Source organism: Mustelus asterias, chromosome 1 (genome assembly GCF_964213995.1).
Source record: "Mustelus asterias chromosome 1, sMusAst1.hap1.1, whole genome shotgun sequence".
Taxonomy (NCBI): Eukaryota; Metazoa; Chordata; class Chondrichthyes; order Carcharhiniformes; family Triakidae; genus Mustelus; species Mustelus asterias.
Window position 1 is genome coordinate 58429661 of NC_135801.1, and position 21979 is coordinate 58451639.

The 21979-nt window shown below is 49.3% G+C and overlaps 1 protein-coding gene across 12 annotated transcripts in view; it reads left to right on the forward strand.

The window, feature by feature from the left end:
- Window positions 1–21328: 21328 nt before the first annotated feature.
- arfip1 (ADP-ribosylation factor interacting protein 1 (arfaptin 1)) overlaps window positions 21329–21979 on the forward strand; it is a 179464-nt gene continuing 178813 nt past the window's right edge. For 3 of the 12 annotated variants that reach the window (XM_078212754.1, XM_078212654.1, XM_078212726.1), the window contains exon 1: window positions 21404–21478. The gene's annotated coding sequence lies outside the window, so the exon portion shown is untranslated. Of the gene's footprint in view, window positions 21479–21979 lie in introns of all 12 variants that reach the window. The other 9 variants (XM_078212717.1, XM_078212737.1, XM_078212663.1 and 6 more) reach the window with 7 other exon arrangements.

Sequence of the window (21979 nt, forward strand, 5' to 3'; positions counted from 1 at the left end):
AAGACACCAATTGGCCAAAGTCAGTAATTGGCTGGGAGAGAGCGATTGGCCAGGAGACAGCGATTGGCTGGGGGACAGTGATTGGCCGGAGACAGCGATTGGCTGGGAGACAGCGATTGGCTGGGAGACAGCGATTGGCCGGGAGACAGTGATTGGCTGGGAGACAGCGATTGGCTGGGAGACAGTGATTGACCGGAGACAGCGATTGGCCAGGAGACAGCGATTGGCTGGGAGACAGCGATTGGCCAGGAGACAGCGATTGGCTGGGAGACAGTGATTGGCCGGAGACAGCGATTGGCCGGAGACAGCGATTGGCCGAAGTCAGTGATTGGCTGGGAGACAGCGATTGGCCAGGAGACAGCGATTGGCCGGGAGACAGTGATTGGCCGAAGTCAGTGATTGGCTGGGAGACAGTGATTGGCCGGAGACAGCGATTGGCTGGGAGACAGTGATTGGCCGGAGACAGCGATTGGCCGGAGACAGCGATTGGCCGAAGTCAGTGATTGGCTGGGAGACAGTGATTGGCCGGGAGACAGTGATTGGCTGGGAGACAGTGATTGGCCGGGAGACAGTGATTGGCCGGGACACAGCGATTGGCCAGAGACAGCAATTGGCCGGGACGCAGCGATCTGGGAATGGGGGGCGGCGGGGGTGGGATGGGGGGGGGCGGCGGGGGTGGGATGGGGGGGGGCGGCGGGGGTGGGATGGGGGGGGGCGGCGGGGGTGGGATGGGGGGGGGGGGCGGCGGGGGTGGGATGGGGGGGGGGGGCGGCGGGGGTGGGATGGGGGGGGCGGCGGGGGTGGGATGGGGGGGGGCGGCGGGGGTGGGATGGGGGGGGGCGGGGGTGGGATGGGGGGGGGGGCGGCGGGGGTGGGATGGGGGGGCGGCGGGGGTGGGATGGGGGGGGGCGGCGGGGGTGGGATGGGGGGGGGGCGGCGGGGGTGGGATGGGGGGGGCGGCGGGGGTGGGATGGGGGGGGCGGCGGGGGTGGGATGGGGGGGGGGCGGCGGGGGTGGGATGGGGGGGGGGCGGCGGGGGTGGGATGGGGGGGTGGCGGGGGTGGGATGGGGGGGGCGGCGGGGGTGGGATGGGGGGGGCGGCGGGGGTGGGATGGGGGGGGCGGCGGGGGTGGGATGGGGGGAGGCGGCGGGGGTGGGATGGGGGGGGCGTGGGTGTGATGTCTGGCTGGGGAGGGGGTGGTGGTGGTATCCCGGAGTGACAGATTTCTCATTGTACTATTACAGTTTTATTATTTTTCCTGGGTTTAGTGGTTGATAAATTCGCACTTTCTTTGACTGAAGAACTCCTTGTTTGATTGACTCTTTATTGCTCACAGTTTAAATATTCAGTACATTCTGAATTGGAAAAGGCAGATCCTCGTTAATAAGAAACAAACCTTTACTGTGACCAATCGAGGAGGTCGAATACAGTGAGGCCTGTTCACCCTTTCTCACTTGGTCATATCAGCATTTACAATCCCTTCCAGGAGTAGCCTTGTAAAGGTGTTGGTTTATTGATGATTGACTATGTGAATAAATAAGGAAGTACATGATGTTTAATGAAGCACAAAAGTTAGTAGCTCAAAGTACAGGACTGTTTTAACTCATTGTCTGTGATCCAGCTTGCAAATAAAGTTTTTGTATCACTAACTGTTATGTAAGAGTGTAGTATATTCTATCTATTTGTTTGTGTTAGGTAAAAGGATTAAAACATGTGCTTAATTATTTCTTCATAATCAAGCCTGTTGTGTATCTGCTTGTTAACTCCCTCAACTGCTGTGGAACTGGAGACCAATCTGCCTCTGGTCGACAGTGAAAGCTAACTGGATAAATGAACGTTTTTAGCCAACAGTAACAATAGTAAATATGTACTTGCGAGGCTTGTGGGTGACATTGTCACTGTACAATAACAGCTCAGTTAGATGAAAAGAACACCGCGAAAAATAAAAGAGTGCAGTGTAAATGTTTTGCCACTTGATGTCACTATCAGATAACTAACGTGGAGAATATCACACTACTACACGGGGCAGACAGAACGAACTACAACAAAAAAAATGTCTCGCAAATCAGTGTCCTTTGTTGAAAAGCACAGAAAGACCCAGAGGATCTGTGCTTGGGAAGAGTCCTCCACAATGTACTGCATGATTCAGGAATTATAAACAGCATTAAATACTGGATTGCACCATTAAATGGTCGTGATCTGCCCGCACCGTCTTTGTGAATGTTGACGCATCCAAAATGAGCACTGATTGGAGACTCAGGCTCAGCATCTGCAAAACTGCTGGCTGCCTTTGTGCACAGCAGGGGGCCGAGATAGCACACTGATAACACACAGCCAGCTTTCTATTCATAAACAAGGCCTATCCCCCTTAAAGGGAAGCTGCACTGAATGACAGGAGGCTGAATATTATTGCTGCGATCCTAACGAAGCAAAATGGAATACCAGGGATGGTGGATCATGGATACAGCACTGGAGGCTTTTGTGGTAGAGTTGGACTGGAGGAGAGACACCATGGTTCTGCCAGGGGCCAGAAGACCCTCAGAAACTATCCACAGAGAGGACTGAGAACAGGCAGTCAGGGAGGTCACCCTCAGCATCAGGACCTAAGGACCTTGCAGAGATGCCACAACACGCCTAATGACCTAACACAGGTAGCCAATGTCAGTGAATGCGTCTTCACCCAGCAATGCTCCCTGGCACTCGACTCACGCATATCTTCCAGATATTTCACCTCATCCTGGCGTAGTGGTATTGACACTGGAATATTAATCCCAAGCCCATGGGACAGGATTTGGTGACCCCAGGTTCCAATCCCAACATGGCTGGTACTGAAATTTGAATTCAATGGAAAATATGGAATTATGAGTCTAATGATACCATGATACCATTGTTTGAAAAAATGTACTAGGGAAGCTCATAGGGCAAAATGCCGATAAGTCCCCTGGGCCTGATGTGTTGCATCTAGGCGATCAAAGGAAGTTACTACAGAGATAATGGTGGAATCTTACGACCTCATCACACCCTTTTTGCAGTGGGAAAATGTCATAAAATCGGGCATGATGCGACTAGTGGGAATGGCTGCCGTTTTCACACCCATTCCCATTTTACCAACAGAAGAAACAGTCCAGCACATATTTTCAAAGACTGAGTGCACAGGATTGTGTTTGAAAACTCGCCTGAGAAACAGATCAGGAACTCTCCCATTTTCACACTAGCTGGACACTTAGAAAAAATCTCATAATATTCTGCCCAATGGATGCCCTGGTAGCAATCTCCCAAACATCCTCAAATTCTGGAAAAGTCCCAGAGGACTGGAAAACTACCAGTGTAACACCGTTATTCAGAAATGTGGAGTTGGTTAGCTCAGTCGCCTGCACAGCTGGTTTGTGATGCAGAGTGATGCCAACAGCGCGGGTTCAATTCTTGTACCAGCTGAGGTTATTCATGATGGCTCTGCCTTCCCAACCATGCCCCTCACCTGAGGTGTGGTGATCCTCAGGTTAAATCGCCACCAGTCAGCTCTCCCCCTCAAAGGGGAGAGCAGCTTATGGTCATCTGAGACTCAATGGGGGTGATTCTCCCATCCTGCTGCACTAATTTTTCAGTGCGGTGGGCCGGGAGAATCACGTGTGGGTCGATGCGCGGGACTCGCGCATGTGTTCCTGCCGCACGTGCATCTCTGAGCGCCGGATATCCAGTGCGATCGGGACCAGGCTAGGAACCGGCAGGAACAACAGGTAAATGATTTCAATCTTATTTTAAAGTTATTTAAATGTGATTAGTGGGCCTGGGACTGAAGTCTCCGGGTCTGCTAGCATCTCCCACACCGTCAGTACAATTCCACTCTGGCGGGTTCAGACTAGCTCCCCACTTTTGGGGAACTAGCGGGAGACCCCGCTGGAGTGAAGGGGGGGCAATTAAGGCCCCCCCCAGGGAGATGGTGCCTGCTGGGCATGGGCACCCTGGCAGTGCCAACCTGTGCCCCCTGGCACTGCCCAAGGGACAAAGTGCCTATGCCCAGGGGACACCTTGGCACTGCCCACCGGGCATGGGGCAGTGCCAAGTGGACGGGGCTTGCTGGGGGTGGGATGTAGGGGGTGGGGCCTAGGGGCGATCGATGGGGGTGGGGGGATCCCGCTACCACTCTGCATGGGGGATTGGTTGGGACTGGAGGGTGGCCAGCGATCGGGGCAGCCTAGGGGGGGGTGCGGTAATCTGTCTGGGTGGTCAGTCTGGGAGCTCTGTCTCCCAGGGGGTGGGGGTGTCTGCCGGGGAATCTGCTTCCCATGGGGAGGGATTTGCGGGGGCGGGGGGGGGGGGGGGGGGGGGGGGGGGGAACCGTCACTGCTGGGGGGGGGGGGGCTGGAGATCGGGGGTGCTCTGGGATGGGGGGAGGTCGGGGCTGGCCCGGGAATGCTTGTGGGGCCACGATCAGGCTGTGGCGGGGATCCCGGGGCCGGCAGAGTGCAGGCTGATAGTGCAGGGCCACTGTGCATGTGCAGAGTTCTGGAACTGTCGGCCTCTGGTGTGAATAGGCCCTGCCCCCTCCCCGAACTTTTAATGATATTCACGATTGTTGACCTCTGCATTGCACAGAGTGTGGAAGATTCGAGTGTGAATTCCCACTGAAAAATCAATCGTGATTTACACCAGTTTTCCCAGAAATTCAGCACTCAGAACCTTTTTGGGAGAATCGCCCCCAACCTTACCTTTTGCCTATTCAAAAAGGGAGGGAGGCAAAAAACAGTCAACTATAGACAATTTAGCTTAACATCTTTAATTGGGAAAATGTTCGAGTCCATTATAAATGGTCCCCTATCTAAGGAAAGATATACTGGCATTGGAGGCAGCCCAGAGAAGGTTCACTAGGTTGATCCCAGGTATGGAGAGATTGTCTTAAGAGGAGAGGTTGAGTAGGTGAGACCTGTACATTTGAGTTTAGAAGAACGGGAGGTGACTTTACTGAGCCATTTAGGATTCTCAGTGGACTTGACAAGTTGTTTCCCTTTGTAGGAGAGTCTAGGACCAGGGGGTATAATCTCAGAGTGAGGGGCCACCCATTTAAGACAGAAATTAGGGAGAATTTCTTCTCTCAGAGGGTAATGAATCTGCGGAATTCTTTACTACAGAAGACTGTAGAGGCTTAAATATGTTCAAGGCTGAGATAGACAGATTATTAATCAGTAAGGGAATTAAGGGTTATGGGGATAAGGAAGGAAAATGGAGTTGGGGATCATCACATCATATCAGTCATGGTCTTGTTGAATGGCAGAGCAGACTTGATGGGCTGAATGGACTACTTCTGCTCCTATGTCTTATGGTCACATCTACCAATGTCGCCAACCTCACATCCATCTCTCACTAATTCCACACACTTCCAGCTATTTAGCTATGACAGGAACATCAAACAAACACAGTGCCCTTCTCAAGGGCAATTAGGGGTGGACAAGATATGCTGGCCTTGCCAGAGGACGTCACATCCCATGAAATAATAAAAGAAGTCTGCAATAACTCTTGCAGGATAAGGTAGCACACAATAGAAGAGGACAAAGTAGAACTGCTGAGGGACAAGGATGTCTCCATCATGTCAATCTATGGAGGAGATGGTTCTACGCATCATGGGACAGGCTGTCCCTTTGGCTTTTGGCATCACTGTGAACATTGAGAATGACTATGTTTGTGCCTTTTCTCCTTCTCCCAGCTCACCCATACCCTGCTACCCAGCAAGAAGAGCAGGCTGCTGATGGTGTGACCATGGACCTCTTGCTTTCCCACCCTATCCCTCTCCCCTCACACCTTTCTCCCTCTTCTAATGTTCTGCTTTCAGACTCCCAAGAACCGCTGCTCGCCCGGCTAAAACAGCTCAAAAAGAGACAGAGAACAAAAGCATAACACGCAATCCGACACTCTCAGCCACTAGCTCAGATACATCCCTGGGAGGCCAGTCAGATTTATGCAGAAGCTAAGTTAGTTACAGCTTAGAGCCTCTTAATAAGAGGGGCTTCTAAATTTGAAACAAAAATACAAATTTCAGGTTTTACATAATTAGTTATAAAATAAAGGAAATGGGGGGGGGGGGGGAACAAGAAGACTCTCGAAAATAGATATTTTGGTTCTGATATAACAAAAATACATTTATATGGCTGCACAATTATTTTCCATATTGAGTTTATAAATCTGTGCCGAAATAAGTATAATTCATACCTGGGATGCCACTCTTATCTGACCTTCGACAGGCATATGATACATTTAGATACTTTCATCACTAAATAAAGTGCCTTATATGGCCTTTTCGAAACAATTATAAAAATATTGCATTTTATTTAAAATAGTATTCCAGCAACAAAATTCTAAAAATTAATAATAAAGTGTGAAAATCACAGGCGATGCAATTGTATTCCGTGATACAGATCTCGTCAGAAAATGTTGTGCAGCGACATTGGTTGTGCCTGGTCCGAGGTTCACAAAGATCTCCTCTCTCTGTTGAGCACCAGCTAAACGTATACATTATTGAAACATATGTATTGTATTTTTACTTCTACTTGTAAAATAAAGGATTGAGTTCAAAGAATTTGTCTCAGATCCAATTGTCTCATTATTACAGAGAGACCTTTTAAAAATGGAAAGCACTTTTTAAATGGGATGTCAGAAGGGAAGGAAAGAAGCAGGACCTTGAAGGGTGGATAAAAGAATAACTGAAAATTGGCTGTTATTTCACTGTAAAAACAGAGGGACCTTATACTCAAGACAGTCCGCCCTACCCACAGCAACCACAAGTATTTATCCACCTCCTTCTACTAAGATAGATAGAACCACAGAAAAGTCATTGTGCAAAAAGAGGCCATTCAGCCCATCATATCTACACCAGCCAAAAATGAGAAAAAAACGGAACTAGCCGTTCATTTTAATCCCACTTTCTGGCTCCTGCTCCATAACCTTACAGATTACAGCAGTTCACATGCAGATCCATGTTCCTTTTAAATGAGTTAAGCGTTTCAGCCCCAACCGCCAGTTCAGGCAGTGAATTACTGACGCCCACCACCTTCTGGATGAATAGTTTTTTTCTTCATATTTAATCCTTTTACCAATCATTTTAAATCTATTACCCTCAGCTTTCGAGGAAGCAGGTCTTTCCTGTTTACCCTGTCTAGGCTTCTTCTGTTCTATGGAAGACAAACCTAGTCTCTCTAATCTTTTCTCTTGGCTGCAACTTTCAAGGCTGAGCAACGGTCTTGTAAATTTCCTCTGCATTCTCTCCAGAACAATTATGTCCTTCCTGTTTTGTGGTGACCAGGACTGCACACAATACTCCAGTTGTGGCCTAACCAGTATTTTTTACATCCTCAGCATTATGTCCCTGCTTTTGTATTCAACATCTCCTCTGTGGTAGCATGGCTCCTTTAACGGGTGGTTGTTCATGGGTCACATGACCCTCCTGGGGCCTGTTAGCAAGAAGTGTGCGAACCTCAGCCTACTGGGTGTTAGGGCCCAGGTCCTGTTTGGTGGAAACCTGCAGTGTGAGCCCAGAGGTCGGTGGGGCTAGACCTGTATCTGTTCTGGGCTTGTTTGTAGATAGCTTTAACTATCATTCAATAAATTACCGTTGTGATTAAAAGCTTCCTCATTACGTTACCTCATGCTACAATATCCTCCAATAAAGGAAAGCATCCCACATGCTTTCTTTACCACATTGTCCACCTTTCCTGCCACTTCAAGGACCTGTGGACATGCACTCCAAAGTCTCTCATTTCCTTGACCCCTCTCAATATCTTCCCATTTATTAAGTATTCCCTTGCTTTGTTTACCCTCCTCAAAAGCATAACTTTGTGAATCTCAGGATTGAGTTCCATTTTTCCACCCACTCAACCAAACCACTGATTTCATTCTGGAGACAACAGCTATCCTCTTCACTATCAACTACATGGCCAATTTTTTATGTCATCTGCAAATTTCCCAATCACATCTCCCACATTTAAATCCAAATTATTTAGACAACAAACAGCGAGGGAGCCAGCACTGAGCCCTGTGGAACACTGCTGGAAACCGCTCCCCTATCACAAAGTTGTCTATCCACCATTACCCTTTGTTTCCTGTCACTGAGCCAGTTTTGGATCCAACTCACTACCTTCCCATGTATCCCATGGGATCTCACTTTTCTGACCCGTCCGCCATGTGGGACCTTTTCAAATGCCTAGCAAAATCCATGTAGACAACATCCACTGCAGTTCCCTCATCAATTCTGTGTGTTACTTCCTCAAACAATTCGATTCAGCTAGTAACACAAAATCTTCCCCTAACAAAACCATGCTGACTTTCCCTGATCAATCCGTGCCTTTCTATGTGACAGTTTAACCCGTTTCTCAATAATGTTTCCAATAATTTGCCCACCATGAATTCAGACTGACCGGCCTATAACTTTCTGGCCTATCTTACCCCTTGCGCCCTTTCTAAATAATCATACAACATTCAAAGGCCCCCCTTCTCTCTGGTACCTTGCCTGTATCAAGTGAGGATTGGAAAATGATCATCAGAGCATTCCCTGGCTTCCTTCAACAGCCTGAGATACAAGCTATGCAGCCCTGGTGATTTATCCACCTTCAAGGATGTCAGTCCCTCCAGTATTTCCTCTCATTATGCTTATTGTATCTAATATTTCACACTGTTTAACCAGAATGTCTGAATCATCCCTCTCCTTACTGGAATACCAGAGGAAAATGCAACTCCTTATGTCAATCTATATGAATATGTAGCCCTTAATAGTAACCTTGGGCTTCACCAAGTCATGAACAAATCATGTGGCCTGTCTATCCAACAAACAAATTGTTTGTGACTTAATTCAAACAAAGCCTTCATTATCTAACGATCACAAAGGCCTTCATTGTTACCGCCAGTAGGCGTTAAAGTTACTGCTGTGCTCACATTTCATGGCACAAAGACTTTTCACAGACCCCGAGGAGATGTTGCAGAAATAAGCCTGAGATATAAGTGTACAAGCTTTATTTTTAATCAGCTGGATTTGTGACACATTTGTAAACCACTAGGTCCCACCTCTTTATAAAATTAAAACACATTCTCAAATAGAATAGATTTCAAGAATAAATGGGTGGTTTGCAAATCATGTACTGTGGAGATTTGAGTATTCATGAAATTAATATAATATGGATTAATACAGACTACATTTCTTACAGGACCAAGAATATAATTTCCCGTTTGCGAAAGTGATCATTAAGACTGAGTGATAATGATTGCAGAGTATTACAAAAATTTCCCATTATTACAAAATTATTACAAGACTGAGTGATAATGATTGAACAGTATTACAAAATTTGGGTCTGCCTTTGATCTTCTCTCAGGTTAGCATCACCAGTCTCTGAATCGGGAGGTTACTGTCTGGTATCTCGATGTGCAATAGTATAATCCAGGAGGTGTAATAACAAGACCCCGACTTTATATGTGTTCATAGCTGCCTTAGTCGTACTTCCCCAATCTTCTGAAAGGTGGATTGACTAACATTCATGAAATGAATTGTCGAGGTGTTTTATTTTACAACCAATAAGTGAATGTAAGAAGTATCAGTTATAGCAATGCTCACTTCAACTAAATATCAGGCATGGAATCACCTAATCATAGAACCATTCAGCCCAGAAGGCCATTCATCCCATTGTGTCAGTGCTAGCTCTCAAAGTGCTATCAAAACGGTTCTTCTTCAGGATGATGACCTAATAAACGATGCCACATTGACCTTCGCATCAGGTTGAAAGCATTTATCTGTTTGGAAGCTGAAACTTGACCAGTTGTTTGAGGTAAGTCCAAGTAGAGGAGACCTGCCTGGAACTATCCCCTCATCTGTCTGGAACGACCCCCTCATCTGTCTGGAACGACCCCCTCATCTGTCTGGAACTACCCCCTCATCTGTCTGGAACTACTTCCTGATCTGTCTGGAACTATCCCCTCATCTGTCGGTGGCCACCCTTTATCTTCCTAAGAACAAAGAACAAAGAACAATACAGCACAGGAACAGGCCCTTCGGCCCTCCAAGCCCGCGCCGCTCCCTGGTCCAAACTAGACCATTCTTTTGTATCCCTCCATTCCGACTCCGTTCATGTGGCTATCTAGATAAGTCTTAAACGTTCCCAGTGTGTCCGCCTCCACCACCTTGCCTGGCAGCGCAATCCAGGCCCCCACCACCCTCTGTGTAAAATACGTCCTTCTGATATCCGTTTTACACCTCCCCCCCTCACCTTGAACCTATGACCCCTCGTGAACGTCACCACCAACCTGGGAAAAAGCTTCCCACCGTTCACCCTATCTATGCCTTTCATAATTTTATACACCTCTATTAGGTCACCCCTCATCCTCCGTCTTTCCAGTGAGAACAACCCCAGTTTACCCAATCTCTCCTCATAACTAAGCCCTTCCATACCAGGCAACATCCTGGTAAACCTCCTCTGTACTCTCTCTAAAGCCTCCACGTCCTTCCGGTAGTGCGGCGACCAGAACTGGGCGCAGTATTCCAAATGCGGCCGAACCAACGTTCTATACAACTGCAACATCAGACCCCAACTTTTATACTCTATGCCCCGTCCTACAAAGGCAAGCATGCCATCTGCCTTATTCACTACCTTCTCCACCTGTGACGTCACCTTCAAGGATCTGTGGACTTGCACACCCAGGTCCCTCTACGTATCTACACCCTTTATGGTTCTGCCATTTATCGTATAGCTCTCCCCTACGTTAGTTCTACCAAAATGCATCACTTCGCATTTATCTGGATTGAACTCCATCTGCCATTTCTTTGCCCAAATTTCCAGCCTATCTATATCCTTCTGTAGACTCTGACAATGTTCCTCACTATCTGCAAGTCCAGCCATTTTTGTGTCGTCCGCAAACTTACTGATCACCCCAGATCGTTTATATAAAACTACTCCCTCCTCCGCCTGCTGCCAGTCTTCATCAGCCTTACACAGGGAAGCCCTTTCTGTCTGACATCAGGTGGCCTCTGTCAGGCACAGACAAGAAGCCAAAACCATTGTGGCCAACTAGACAGTCTGTGGAACCCGCTGGTGGGCATGACGCAAGTGTTACGGACAGCAGACTGATAGTAGGATGGTTCCCCTCTTTTCCACCTGTCAAATGACCAAAGGCAGATGTGTTCTTAAAAAGAACAAGAACTGTTTTAACCACCTGAGTGCTGTGACTGTTGAGAATATGGCGGCACAGTGGTTAGCACTGCTGCTTCAGAGCACCAGGGACCCGGGTTCAATTCCTGGCTTGGAACACTCTCTGTGCAGAGTTTGCATATTCTCCTCGTGTCTGTGTGGGTTTCCTCCGGGTGCTCCGGTTTCCTCCCACAGTCTGAAAGACGTGCTGGTTAGGTGCATTGGCCATGCTAAATTCTCCCTCAGTGGTATCCGAACAAGCACCGGAGTGTGGTGTCTAGGGGATTTTCACAGTAACTTCATTGCAGTGTTAATGTAAACCTAGTTGTGACATTAACAAATAAACTCAAAACTTTAAAACTGAATAGATCAATGACAGGTTTGTTTCTAAGTTTTTAAAGAAGATATATGTTTATTACTCATTATCCGAAATGTATTGACAATCACACCCACTCACGCAGACGTACATGCATGCAAGGAAAGATGCTGATTACAAAAGATGTAGCATGCATTCAGGTGTTAAAAGTCCAACCATTCACTGTCAAACTTACCTCTCTCATAATAAAAGGTGGGATTTTCCAGCCACGCACACCGCAAGACTGGAAATTCCCGCCCAAGGTCAAGGACCTTCATACGGTCCATCAAATGTTCTGCCCCACGTTACGATTCACACGATGGGTGAGACCAGAAAATCTCGCTCAGAGTCTTGAAATGTTGCAGGCCTGTGATTCCTTTTCGGTCCACTAAAGGAAGAAAGACAGGAGGTTGATGAAAATGGGTTTGCAGTGGTTTACTGCCTGTGGTAGCAAGTTTCTCTGGCTTCACTCTTGTGCTGTCAAAGCTCTGTAGTGTCAACCGGGTTTGGTTCTTCAAAAAGACGGTGGGGCGATTTTCCGACCTCGCCGTGCCTGGCGCAGATTGCGCGATCCTGGAAAATAGCGTGCGGGCTTATAAAGCAATTTCTCACCCGGCGCCAAACAGTCTGCAATCATCCCGGTCCCTTTCTAATGGAGCAAACTAGATCGTGCCCAGAAAGGACAGAAGGCCAATTAGCATATTTAAAGTAGCATTTATATATGCTTAGCCCATTCAAAGTTGGATTCTCCCAGCTCCCGGAACTTTCCAACCTTTGGGAGAGACCGGCGAGAATCACTACTGGTCTCCACTGGCCGAGACTGGACACTATGGTCACGCCTGGAGGCATGGAGGCTACTGAAGCCTCCGGGTGCTCGTGAGCAGTGTCCACCAGGCAAATCTTTAGTAATTTGAATAGTTCTGTGTTGACAATCATATGATGCATGATTCGGGATTCTTAGTTATTTGACTGGCATGGCATGGCAGCTTAATACTGTCCCTTATCTCTCTAGGTGGCATGGTAGCACAGTGGTTAGCACTGCTACCTCATAGTACCAGGGACTCGGTTTCAATTCCAGCCTTGGGCAACTGTTTGGAGTTTGCACATTCTCCCCGTGTCTGCCTGGGTTTCCTCCGGGTGCTCCCACAGTCCAAAGATTTGCAGGTTAGGTGGATTGGCCATGCTAAATTGCCCCTCGGTGTCAGGGGGACTAGCTAGGGTAAATTCATGGGGTTAAGGGGATAGGGCCTGGGTGGGATTGTGGTCAGTGCAAACCCGATGGGCCGAATGGTTTCCTGCACTGTAGGATTCTATGGCTTTTTATGACAGAGGAGGAATTTTAAGGTGCAACAGGTTTTTTGATGTGAAATCAAGTTTGAGACTTTAAAGGGCAGTAATTTGTTGGCACCAAGGCTGTTATGCCAACCTTTGTTTGAACCAAGCCAGAGGTGCCCTAGATTGGGCCGCCAGCCTCAGTTGTACATGGGAGGAGGAAGAGGACACAGGAGATGGGCTGATCATGGTCATCAGTTGTGCTCTAGGGAAAGCCTGGCTCTACATGGCTTTTCTTTTAAAATTAGGAGCAGGGAGAGAATCCTTGGGCCCTGGGGGTGTCTCCTGTTTATGCACCCTCATGTGTGCCTGAACAACAGAACCTCTAAGAGGCCAGAGAACAAAGACTGCAAGGTTCACTATTGTATCTATTTCACAATCAGCAAGTTTGAAAACTCTACTAATTGTAGTCTGCTTCTCACTACAATATATTTTCAATATTTACTGTGGAATACAACTTGTTCACGATACTTCCATATCTCAAAACCTCAAGCTAGAGTGGGGTAATAGGTAGGTAAATGAAAGGACAAGATTGAAATCAATGGTAAAGACTCCTGAGAATCATATGCAGTGTAAAACAGGTTACTGATTCGCTATGAGCCCATTACGCACCCCTGTTCTGGTAATCTCGCTCCACAAGACTTACAGTAAACTTCCATTAGCAACAAGATAAACAGGATGCCAGCTTTGATTCCACCCTCTGGTGGCAAGATAATTATGGATGACAAAAACCATCTAGCTCAGCTCACCTCATCCATCCTAGAATGACATGCAAACATATGTATTGGAGCAGGAGGAGGCCATTTGCCCCTTCGAGCCCCCTCTGCCATTTGATAACATTGCCTACATTATCCCAGTGACAACAGCTCAAAAGCACTGAGGCAGAGTGACTGTAACAATGGGGAAATTGGAGGCCCAATGCTAATTCCCTCAGGATAATTCATCACAGAGCAAGCAACTGATGTTAGGAAAACTCCAGAGCTAACCTCTCCCCAAGCCCCTTCCAACCTCTCCTCAATGAGTCCTCAACCCCCCCACCCCCAACCCCCCCCACCCTCCCAACCCTCAATCCCCCACCCCTCAACACCCCCAACACCTGACCTCCCACCACCCAACCCCCCAACCCCCCCACTCCCCCAATACCCCCACCCCTCACCCGCCACCCCCAACCCTCCACCTCCCAGCCCCTACCCCCCAACACCCCCAAGCCCCCCACTCCCCCAACCCCCCACCCCCAACCCCCAACTTCCCACTCCCAACCTCCCATAACCCAACCCCTTTCCCAAACCCCTCCTCAACCCCCCCTCCCCAAAACCCAACTCCTTTCCCAAGTCCCTCCTCAACCCCCAACCCCCTAAGCCCCCCACCCCCAACCCCCCACCTCTAACACCCCCATCCTCCCAACCCCCAATCCCCCATCCCTCAACACCCCCAACACCCCACCTCCCAACCTCCCACCTCCCAACCTCCCACCACCCAACCCCCCAAACCCCCCACCCCCAAACCCCCCACCCTCCCAACCCCCAATCCCCCACTCCTCAACACCCCCAACACCCCACCTCCCACCACCCAACCCCCCCACTCCCCCAATGCCCCCATCCCTCACCCGCCACCCCCAACCCTCCACCTCCCAGCTCCTACCCCCTAACACCCCCAAGCCCCCCACTCCCCCAACTCCCCCACCCCGAACCCCCCACTCTCAATCTCCCATAACCCAACCCCTTTCCCAAACCCCTCCTCAACCCCCCCAACTCCCCACTCCCCAACCCCCATTCCCAACCCCCCAACTCCCCAGTCCCCAACCCCCAACTCCCCACCCCCCAACCCCCCCCAACTCCCCCACCCCAACAGCCCCACTCCCCAACTCCACCAATACTCAACCCCTTTCCCAAGCCCCTCCTCAATCCCCCAATCTCCCCACCCTAACCCCCCCTCAATCACCAACCTCCAGCCCCAACCCCACCACCCCCAACTTCCTCCCTAACTCCCAAGCCCCAAACCCTCCACCCCCCCACCTCCCACCCCTCCACCCCCCAAACCCCCCACGCCCAACCCCCCACCCCCAACCTCTCCACCCCCACCCCACAACTCCCCACTCCCAACCTCCCAAAACCCAACCCCTTTTCCAAGCCCCTCCTCAACCCTTCCAACTCCCCACTCCTCCACTCCCCAACCCCCCATCCCCAACCCCCCCAATTCCCCACCCCTCAACCCCCCCCCAACTTCCCCACCCCAACACTCCCACTCCCCAACTCCACCAATACTCAACCCCTTTCCCAAGCCCGTCCTCAGCCCCCAACCTCCCCACCCCCACCCCCCCAACCACCAACCTCCAACCCCAACTCCCCCAACCCCACCACCCTCCCCAACCCCCAACCCCAAAACCCCCCATCCCCTAACCCTTCACCCCATCCTCCCAACCCCCCAACTCTCCCCACTCCCCAACCTCTCAAACCCCCCAACTCCCCCAGCCCCCCAATCGCTCACTCCCTCCAACCCCCCAACCCCCAACCCAGCAGCAGCAGCAACAGTGAAATTAACACTGACAGACCAGCTTTTAAAAATATCAGAACTCTCAGCCTAACCGTCCTTTTGGCAGTTCTTCAATTCCTTCTGGTGACTGGTAACAGAGGGCATAGATTTAAAAATCATTGGCAAGAGGAGAGTTTTTGGCTCAAAGACCTGTATTTTCCAGTTGTGTCCGCTGAGGGACTGGACATTCCTGCCCGAAGTCAATGGACCTTTGGCCGGTCTGTCAAATGTTTCATCCGACCTGCAATGATCCCCACCAACAGGCGGGACTGGAAAATCTCAGCTAAAGAGTTGTCAGGATCTGGGACACTCTTTCTGAAAAGATGGTGCCAAAAGATGCCAAATCTCAAACACATGATATCGATTTTAATATAGTATTGGCAAAGATAGGGAAAAATCTGATGTGCAATAGTAGATGTTAACTGCAAGTTATTGGTGAAACAATGACACAGCACATGAAATTAGTGCTGCCACCAATTACTGATGATCAGATAGGAACGGTTGTTACTCCTTAGATGTTCTGAGGAAACACGGGTGTGCGTTCAATGCCCCACCACGGCCTTGTATTTGATTGCTGAGAATATGAAATAAAGGTAACCTTTCCATATCTTGCTGTTATCAGGTAATAAGAACTGTGCAAACAATGATTTTAACTTTATTTACATCAGACTTTATCATCTCTCCTTCATTTAATTAAGGGCAAAAGACATTTCAGCTCCGAGCACCAATTGTTTTGAGCACTACAAGTACCACGTCTGCAAAATGGCATTGCTGACACACACACACACACACACACACACACACACACACACACACACACACACACACACACACACACACACACACACACACACACTCCTGCAGTCAGACAGGGGCGGCACGGTGGCACAGTGCTTTGCACTGCTGCCTCACAGTGCCAGGGATCCGGGTTCCATTCCGGCCTCGGGTAACTGTGTGTGTGGACATGTCGGGGGAGGGCAGCAGGCAGATGACCCCAGTCAATCGTCATGGTGCCATATTTGGCAGGTGGTCTCCTGACAACAGTCAAAGGTAATTTAGTGTTGTTGAACAGGCAATTGAGTCAAATTTTACACCGCCCGTGTGGTTTCATGGATGGACATTAATCCAGACAGACACCGCTGTTAGATTTAGCGGGGAGATAAAAGCCTGCATCTGCCTATATATGCCGTGTTTGTGAATCCACCTCTCCACTCACCTGATGAAGGAGCAGCGCTCCGAAAGTTCGTGATTCCAAATAAACCTGCTGGACCTTAACCTGGTGTTGTGAGACTTCTTACTGTGCACCAAAAATGTGGAGGTAGAAGTCTGTATCTGAAGTTAGAGGTGTGGTTTGTTATTTCATAGAATCGTAGAACCCTGCAGTGCAAAAGGAGGCCATTCGGCCCATTGAGTCTGCACTGACCACAATCCCACCCAGGCCCTATCCCCATAACCCCATGCATTTACCCTAGCTAGGGTACCTGACACTAAGGGGTAATTTAGCATGGCCAATTAACCTAATCCACACATCTTTGGACTGTGGAAGGAAACCGGAGCACCCGGAGGAAACCCACGCAGACACAGGGAGAATGTGCAAACTCCACACAGACAGTGACCCAAGCTGGGAATCGAACCCAGGTCCCTGGTTTGCTTCTTGTTTTTATAGTGTGCTCTGTTGCACATTTTCAGAAGTTATACCTTCAGAGAGTCTCTGACAGAATGTACATAAAAACTGTCTGGCTGCCACTCTGAAAAACTCAATCAGGCAAATGGAGAGTGTGATCTCTGGTAGAGGCTCCTCAACGAGGAGAAGATGAGAAAGTGGGAGAGGAGGCCAGCCAGCCGGTGACAGCAACAACTTACTTGCCAATGGGAAAGCAGCAAATGCTGAAGAGGCTGAAGGCTAGTGAGGGTTGTGGATTATTGCAATGTGGTCGGGAGGCAGCAGAGGAGACACTACCTGACTGGCAGAATTTACAGAGGGTGCTCCAACTAGCTGCACATGAAATTTCATGCTGACCTCTAGCCGGACATGAGTGAGGTGTAATGCGGAGGTGGCAGTCACCTCCATTTGTGAAGTGATGGGGGAAGAGGTAGTCTCAAACTGCAGTGCAGAGCAACCAATTCCAATTGCTTTGAAAGTGAATGTTACCCTTCATTTCTCTGCTTTCAGGGAGCGACAGGAGATCTCTGCCATATCACAATCTGCTGCCCGTCAATGTATAAAAGTCACGACTGATGCTTTGTTTAAAGGGTGCCACTGAAGTGCCAGGCAATGAACAATAAGAGAGAATCCAACTGTCTCCCCTTGACATACAATGCCATTATTATTGTTGAATCTCACACCTTCAACATCCTGGGGGTTACCAGTGACCAGAAACTGAACTGGACTAGCCATATGAATACTGTGGCTACAAGAGCAGGTCAGAGGCAAGGAATCTTGCAGCGAGTAACTCATCTCCTGACTCCCCAAAGCCTTTCCACTCTCTACAAGGCATAAGTTAGGAGTGTGATGGAATATTTTCCTCTTGTGTAGATGAGTGCAGCTCCAACAAGACTCAAGAAGCTTAATGCCACCAGAACAAAGCAGCCCGCTGAGCATAAAATATACACAACCTTCATTATCGATTCCCTCCACCACTGACGCACAGAGCAGCAGTGTGTACCATCTACAAGTTGTATTGCAGGAACTCACCAAGGCTCCTTCGACAGCAGCTTCCAGACCTGCAATCCTGGCCACCTAGAAGGACAAGGGCAATAGATACATGGGAACACCACCATCTGGAAGTTCGGCTCCAAGCCACTCACCATCCTGACTTGGAAATATATCGCTGTTCCTTCAGTTTTGCTGGGTCAAAATTCTCGGACTCCTTAACAGCACTGTGGGTGTACCAACACAATGTGGACTGCAGCAGTTCCAAAAGGCAGCTCACCTTCATATTCTCAAGGGCAATATGGAATAGACAATAAAAATGCTGGCTTAGCCAGTGGTTCTAATATCCGTGAAAGAAACTTTAAAGAATGATGTGCCACACCACTCCCTGTGGACTCCAACAACTTTAAACAACCCTGGAAACCACTGAACATTTTTACAATTGTAGCAACAGCGAGCGCTAATCGATTAATAAATTATTAATGACATAGGCCTCAGTGTACACAGCACAATTTCAACATTTTCCGACGATATGAAACCTCTAAGTAATTGTGAACCGTGAGATGGATAATGTCGAGCTTCGAAAGGACTAATATAAATTCTTGGAATGGTCAGATGTAAATGGCAAATGAAATTCAAAGCAGAGGAGTGTGAAATGAACATAGAACATCGAACAGTACAGCACAGAACAGGCCCTTCGGCCCACGATGTTGTGCCGAGCTTTATCTGAAACCAAGATCAAGCTATCCCACTCCCTATCATCCTGGTGTGCACCATGTGCCTATCCAATAACCACTTAAATGTTCCTAAAGTGTCTGACTCCACTATCACTGCAGGCAGTCCATTCCACACCCCAACCACTCTCTGCATAAAGAACCTACCTCTGATATCCTTCCTATATCTCCCACCACGAACCCTATAGTTATGCCCCCTTGTAATAGCTCCATCCACCTGAGGAAATAGTCTTTGAACGTTCACTCTATCTATACCCTTCATCATTTTATAAACCTCTATTAAGTCTCCCCTCAGCCTCCTCCGCTCCAGAGAGAACAGCCCTAGCTCCCTCAACCTTTCCTCATAAGACCTACCCTCCAAACCAGGCAGCATCCTGGTAAATCTCCTCTGCACTCTTTCCAGCGCTTCCACATCCTTCTTATAGTGAGGTGACCAGAACTGCACACAATATTCCAAATGTGGTCTCACCAAGGTCCTGTACAGTTGCAGCATAACCCCACAGCTCTTAAACTCCAACCCCCTGTTAATAAAAGCTAATATTTTATTCGCATTTTTATTGTCTATTCCATATTGCCCTTGAGAATATGAAGGCTAAAAGCTAAAATGATTCAATTTGGTTGGCAGAATGTGGAACGACAATATAAAATTAAGGGTACAACTCCAAAAGGAGTTTTGGAAAAGAAGGACCTGAGTAATGTACGTGCATCGATCACTGAATGTGGCAGGACAGGTTGAGAGTGTAGTTAATAAAGTTGTCGGCATTCTGGACTTTATCAACAGGGGGACAGAGTGAAAAGCAAGGAAGTTAAGACCATAAGACCATAAGACATAGGAGCGGAAGTAAGGCCATTCGGCCCATCGAGTCCACTCCACCATTCAATCACAGTTGATTTCAACTCCATTTACCCGCTCTCTCCCCATAGCCCTTAATTCCTCGAGAAATCAAGAATTTATCAATTTCTGTCTTGAAGACGCTCAACGTCTCGGCCTCCACAGCCCTCTGTGGCAATGAATTCCACAGACCCACCACTCTCTGGCTGAAGAAATTTCTCCTCATCTCTGTTCTAAAGTGACTCCCTTTTATTCTAAGGCTGTGCCCCCGCGTCCTAGTCTCCCCTGTTAATGGAAACAACTTCATTGCCTGGCACTTCAGTGGCACCCTACGTCCCTACGTCCATCCTATCTAAGCCATTCATTATCTTGTAAGTTTCTATTAGATCTCCCCTCAACCTCCTAAACTCCAATGAATATAATCCCACGATCCTCAGACATGACATGCCTTCCCTGGACATGACAATTGACAAGGTTAAAGCACCACTGAGCTCTTCCTTCCCTTTGAGTTTAACAGGGAGCATTTCTCTGATCTCAACATCAGGAAAACTTAAGATATGTACAGCATTGGAAGATATAGACCGGCAGGGTGAGAATGACATGACAGCCATGCAAAGATATCAAATAACTAACATTCAAGATACAGACTTCAGTCAATGCAGACTTTTGCAAATTGATTTTAAAAACTGGTCTAATGCTGTTAAGATGGCCACCAAAGGTCAGGTGACCGCCTATGATTTCCATACAGATAAAGGATTAACTCATGTTTGAGCATGCTTCCAGCATGTTCTTAAAATGTAAATGACCATGGTTGGAGCACTGTCCCTTGAATATACATTCAAAATGTGAAACCATTTGTGAATTTACACAAGTGCGGCACCTGGATGTTGGTGCCATTGAGTGTGGTACCGAGATGTTGGTGCCAGTGACCTGGATGTTGGTGCTAGTGAGTGCGGAACCTGGATGTTGGTGCCAGTGACCTGGATGTTGGTGCTAGTGAGTGCGGAACCTGGATGTTGGTGCCAGTGACCCGGATGTTGTCAGGGACCCAGATGTCGGTGCCATGAGTGTGGGACCCGGATGTTGTCAGGGACCCAGATGTTGGTGCCAGTGAGCGGGATCCGGATGTTGGTGCCAGTTAGTGGGACCCGGATGTTGGTGCCAATTAGTGGGACCTGGATGTTGTCAGGGCCCAGATGTTAGTGCCATGAGTGCGGGACCCGGATGTTGGTGCCAGTTAGAGGCACCCAGATGTTGTCAGGCACCCAGATGTTGGTGCCAGTGAGCAGGACCCGGATGTTGGAGCCAGTGACCTGGATGTTGGCGCCAGTGAGCGGGACCCGGATGTTGGTGCCAGTGGATGTTGGCACCAGTGGGTGTGGGAGCCAGATGTTGGTGCCAGTGAGCGGGACCCGGATGTTGGTGCCAGTGAGCGGGACCTGGATGTTGGTGCCAGTTAGAGGCACCCAGATGTTGGCGCCAGTGGGTGTTGGTGCCAGTGAATGTGGGAGCTGGATGTTGGTGCCAGTGGGTGTGGGACCCGGATGTTGGTGCCAATGAGGGGGACCCGGATGTTGGTGCCAGTGAGCGGGACCCGGATGTTGTCAGGGACCCGGATGTTGGCGCCAGTGGGTGTGGGACCCGGATGTTGGTGGCAGTGGGTGTGGGACCCGGATGTTGGTGGCGGCGAGCGGGACCCGGATGTTGGTGCCGGTGAGGGGGACCCGGATGTTGGCGTCAGTGGGTGTGGGACCCGGATGTTGGTGGTGGTGAGCGGGACCCGGATGTTGTTGTCTCTGGGGTTTCCGGAGCCGGGTCAATGAGTGCCGGGGCGAGTTGGTGATTGAAGCGGCGGTGGAGGCTGAGCGGCTCAGCAGGAGGTGAGAGTGCAGTCAGGGCCGCCAATCGGCAGTGTTAACCTGGAAGCAGCGGCCCCGCTCGGAGCTGCTCCCGGGGCTGGGCCGCGCTGTGAAGGAGCCGCTGCTCCTCCCGCTCCCCGGGCCGCTGGCTACGTGTCCCGGCAGCCGGGGCTGGCTCTCGGCCTGAGCACCGACTCCGTGGCCGATACTGTCCACTGGCTAAAGGCTGCTTTCCTACTGCCTGCTTTGGCCTGGGGTCAGGTGTGGAATGGGCAGCTCCTGGGCAGCTGCTGGGAAGCTCCTGGGAAGCTGCTGGGAAGCGCTTGGGGAATTTCTCCACGTTGGCGGTTTTACATCGATGCGACCTGTTTTTTTGCTGAGAACCTGTGGCATTTACTTTGCAAATCCTTCAGAGAACTCGTGGCCGAGGCCCTTCAGTAGAGTTCGCTTTTCACAAGTGCAAACTCAAGAAAAACTTTGAATAAAAATTCAAATGGCCATGTTCATATTAAATGCTTCGTT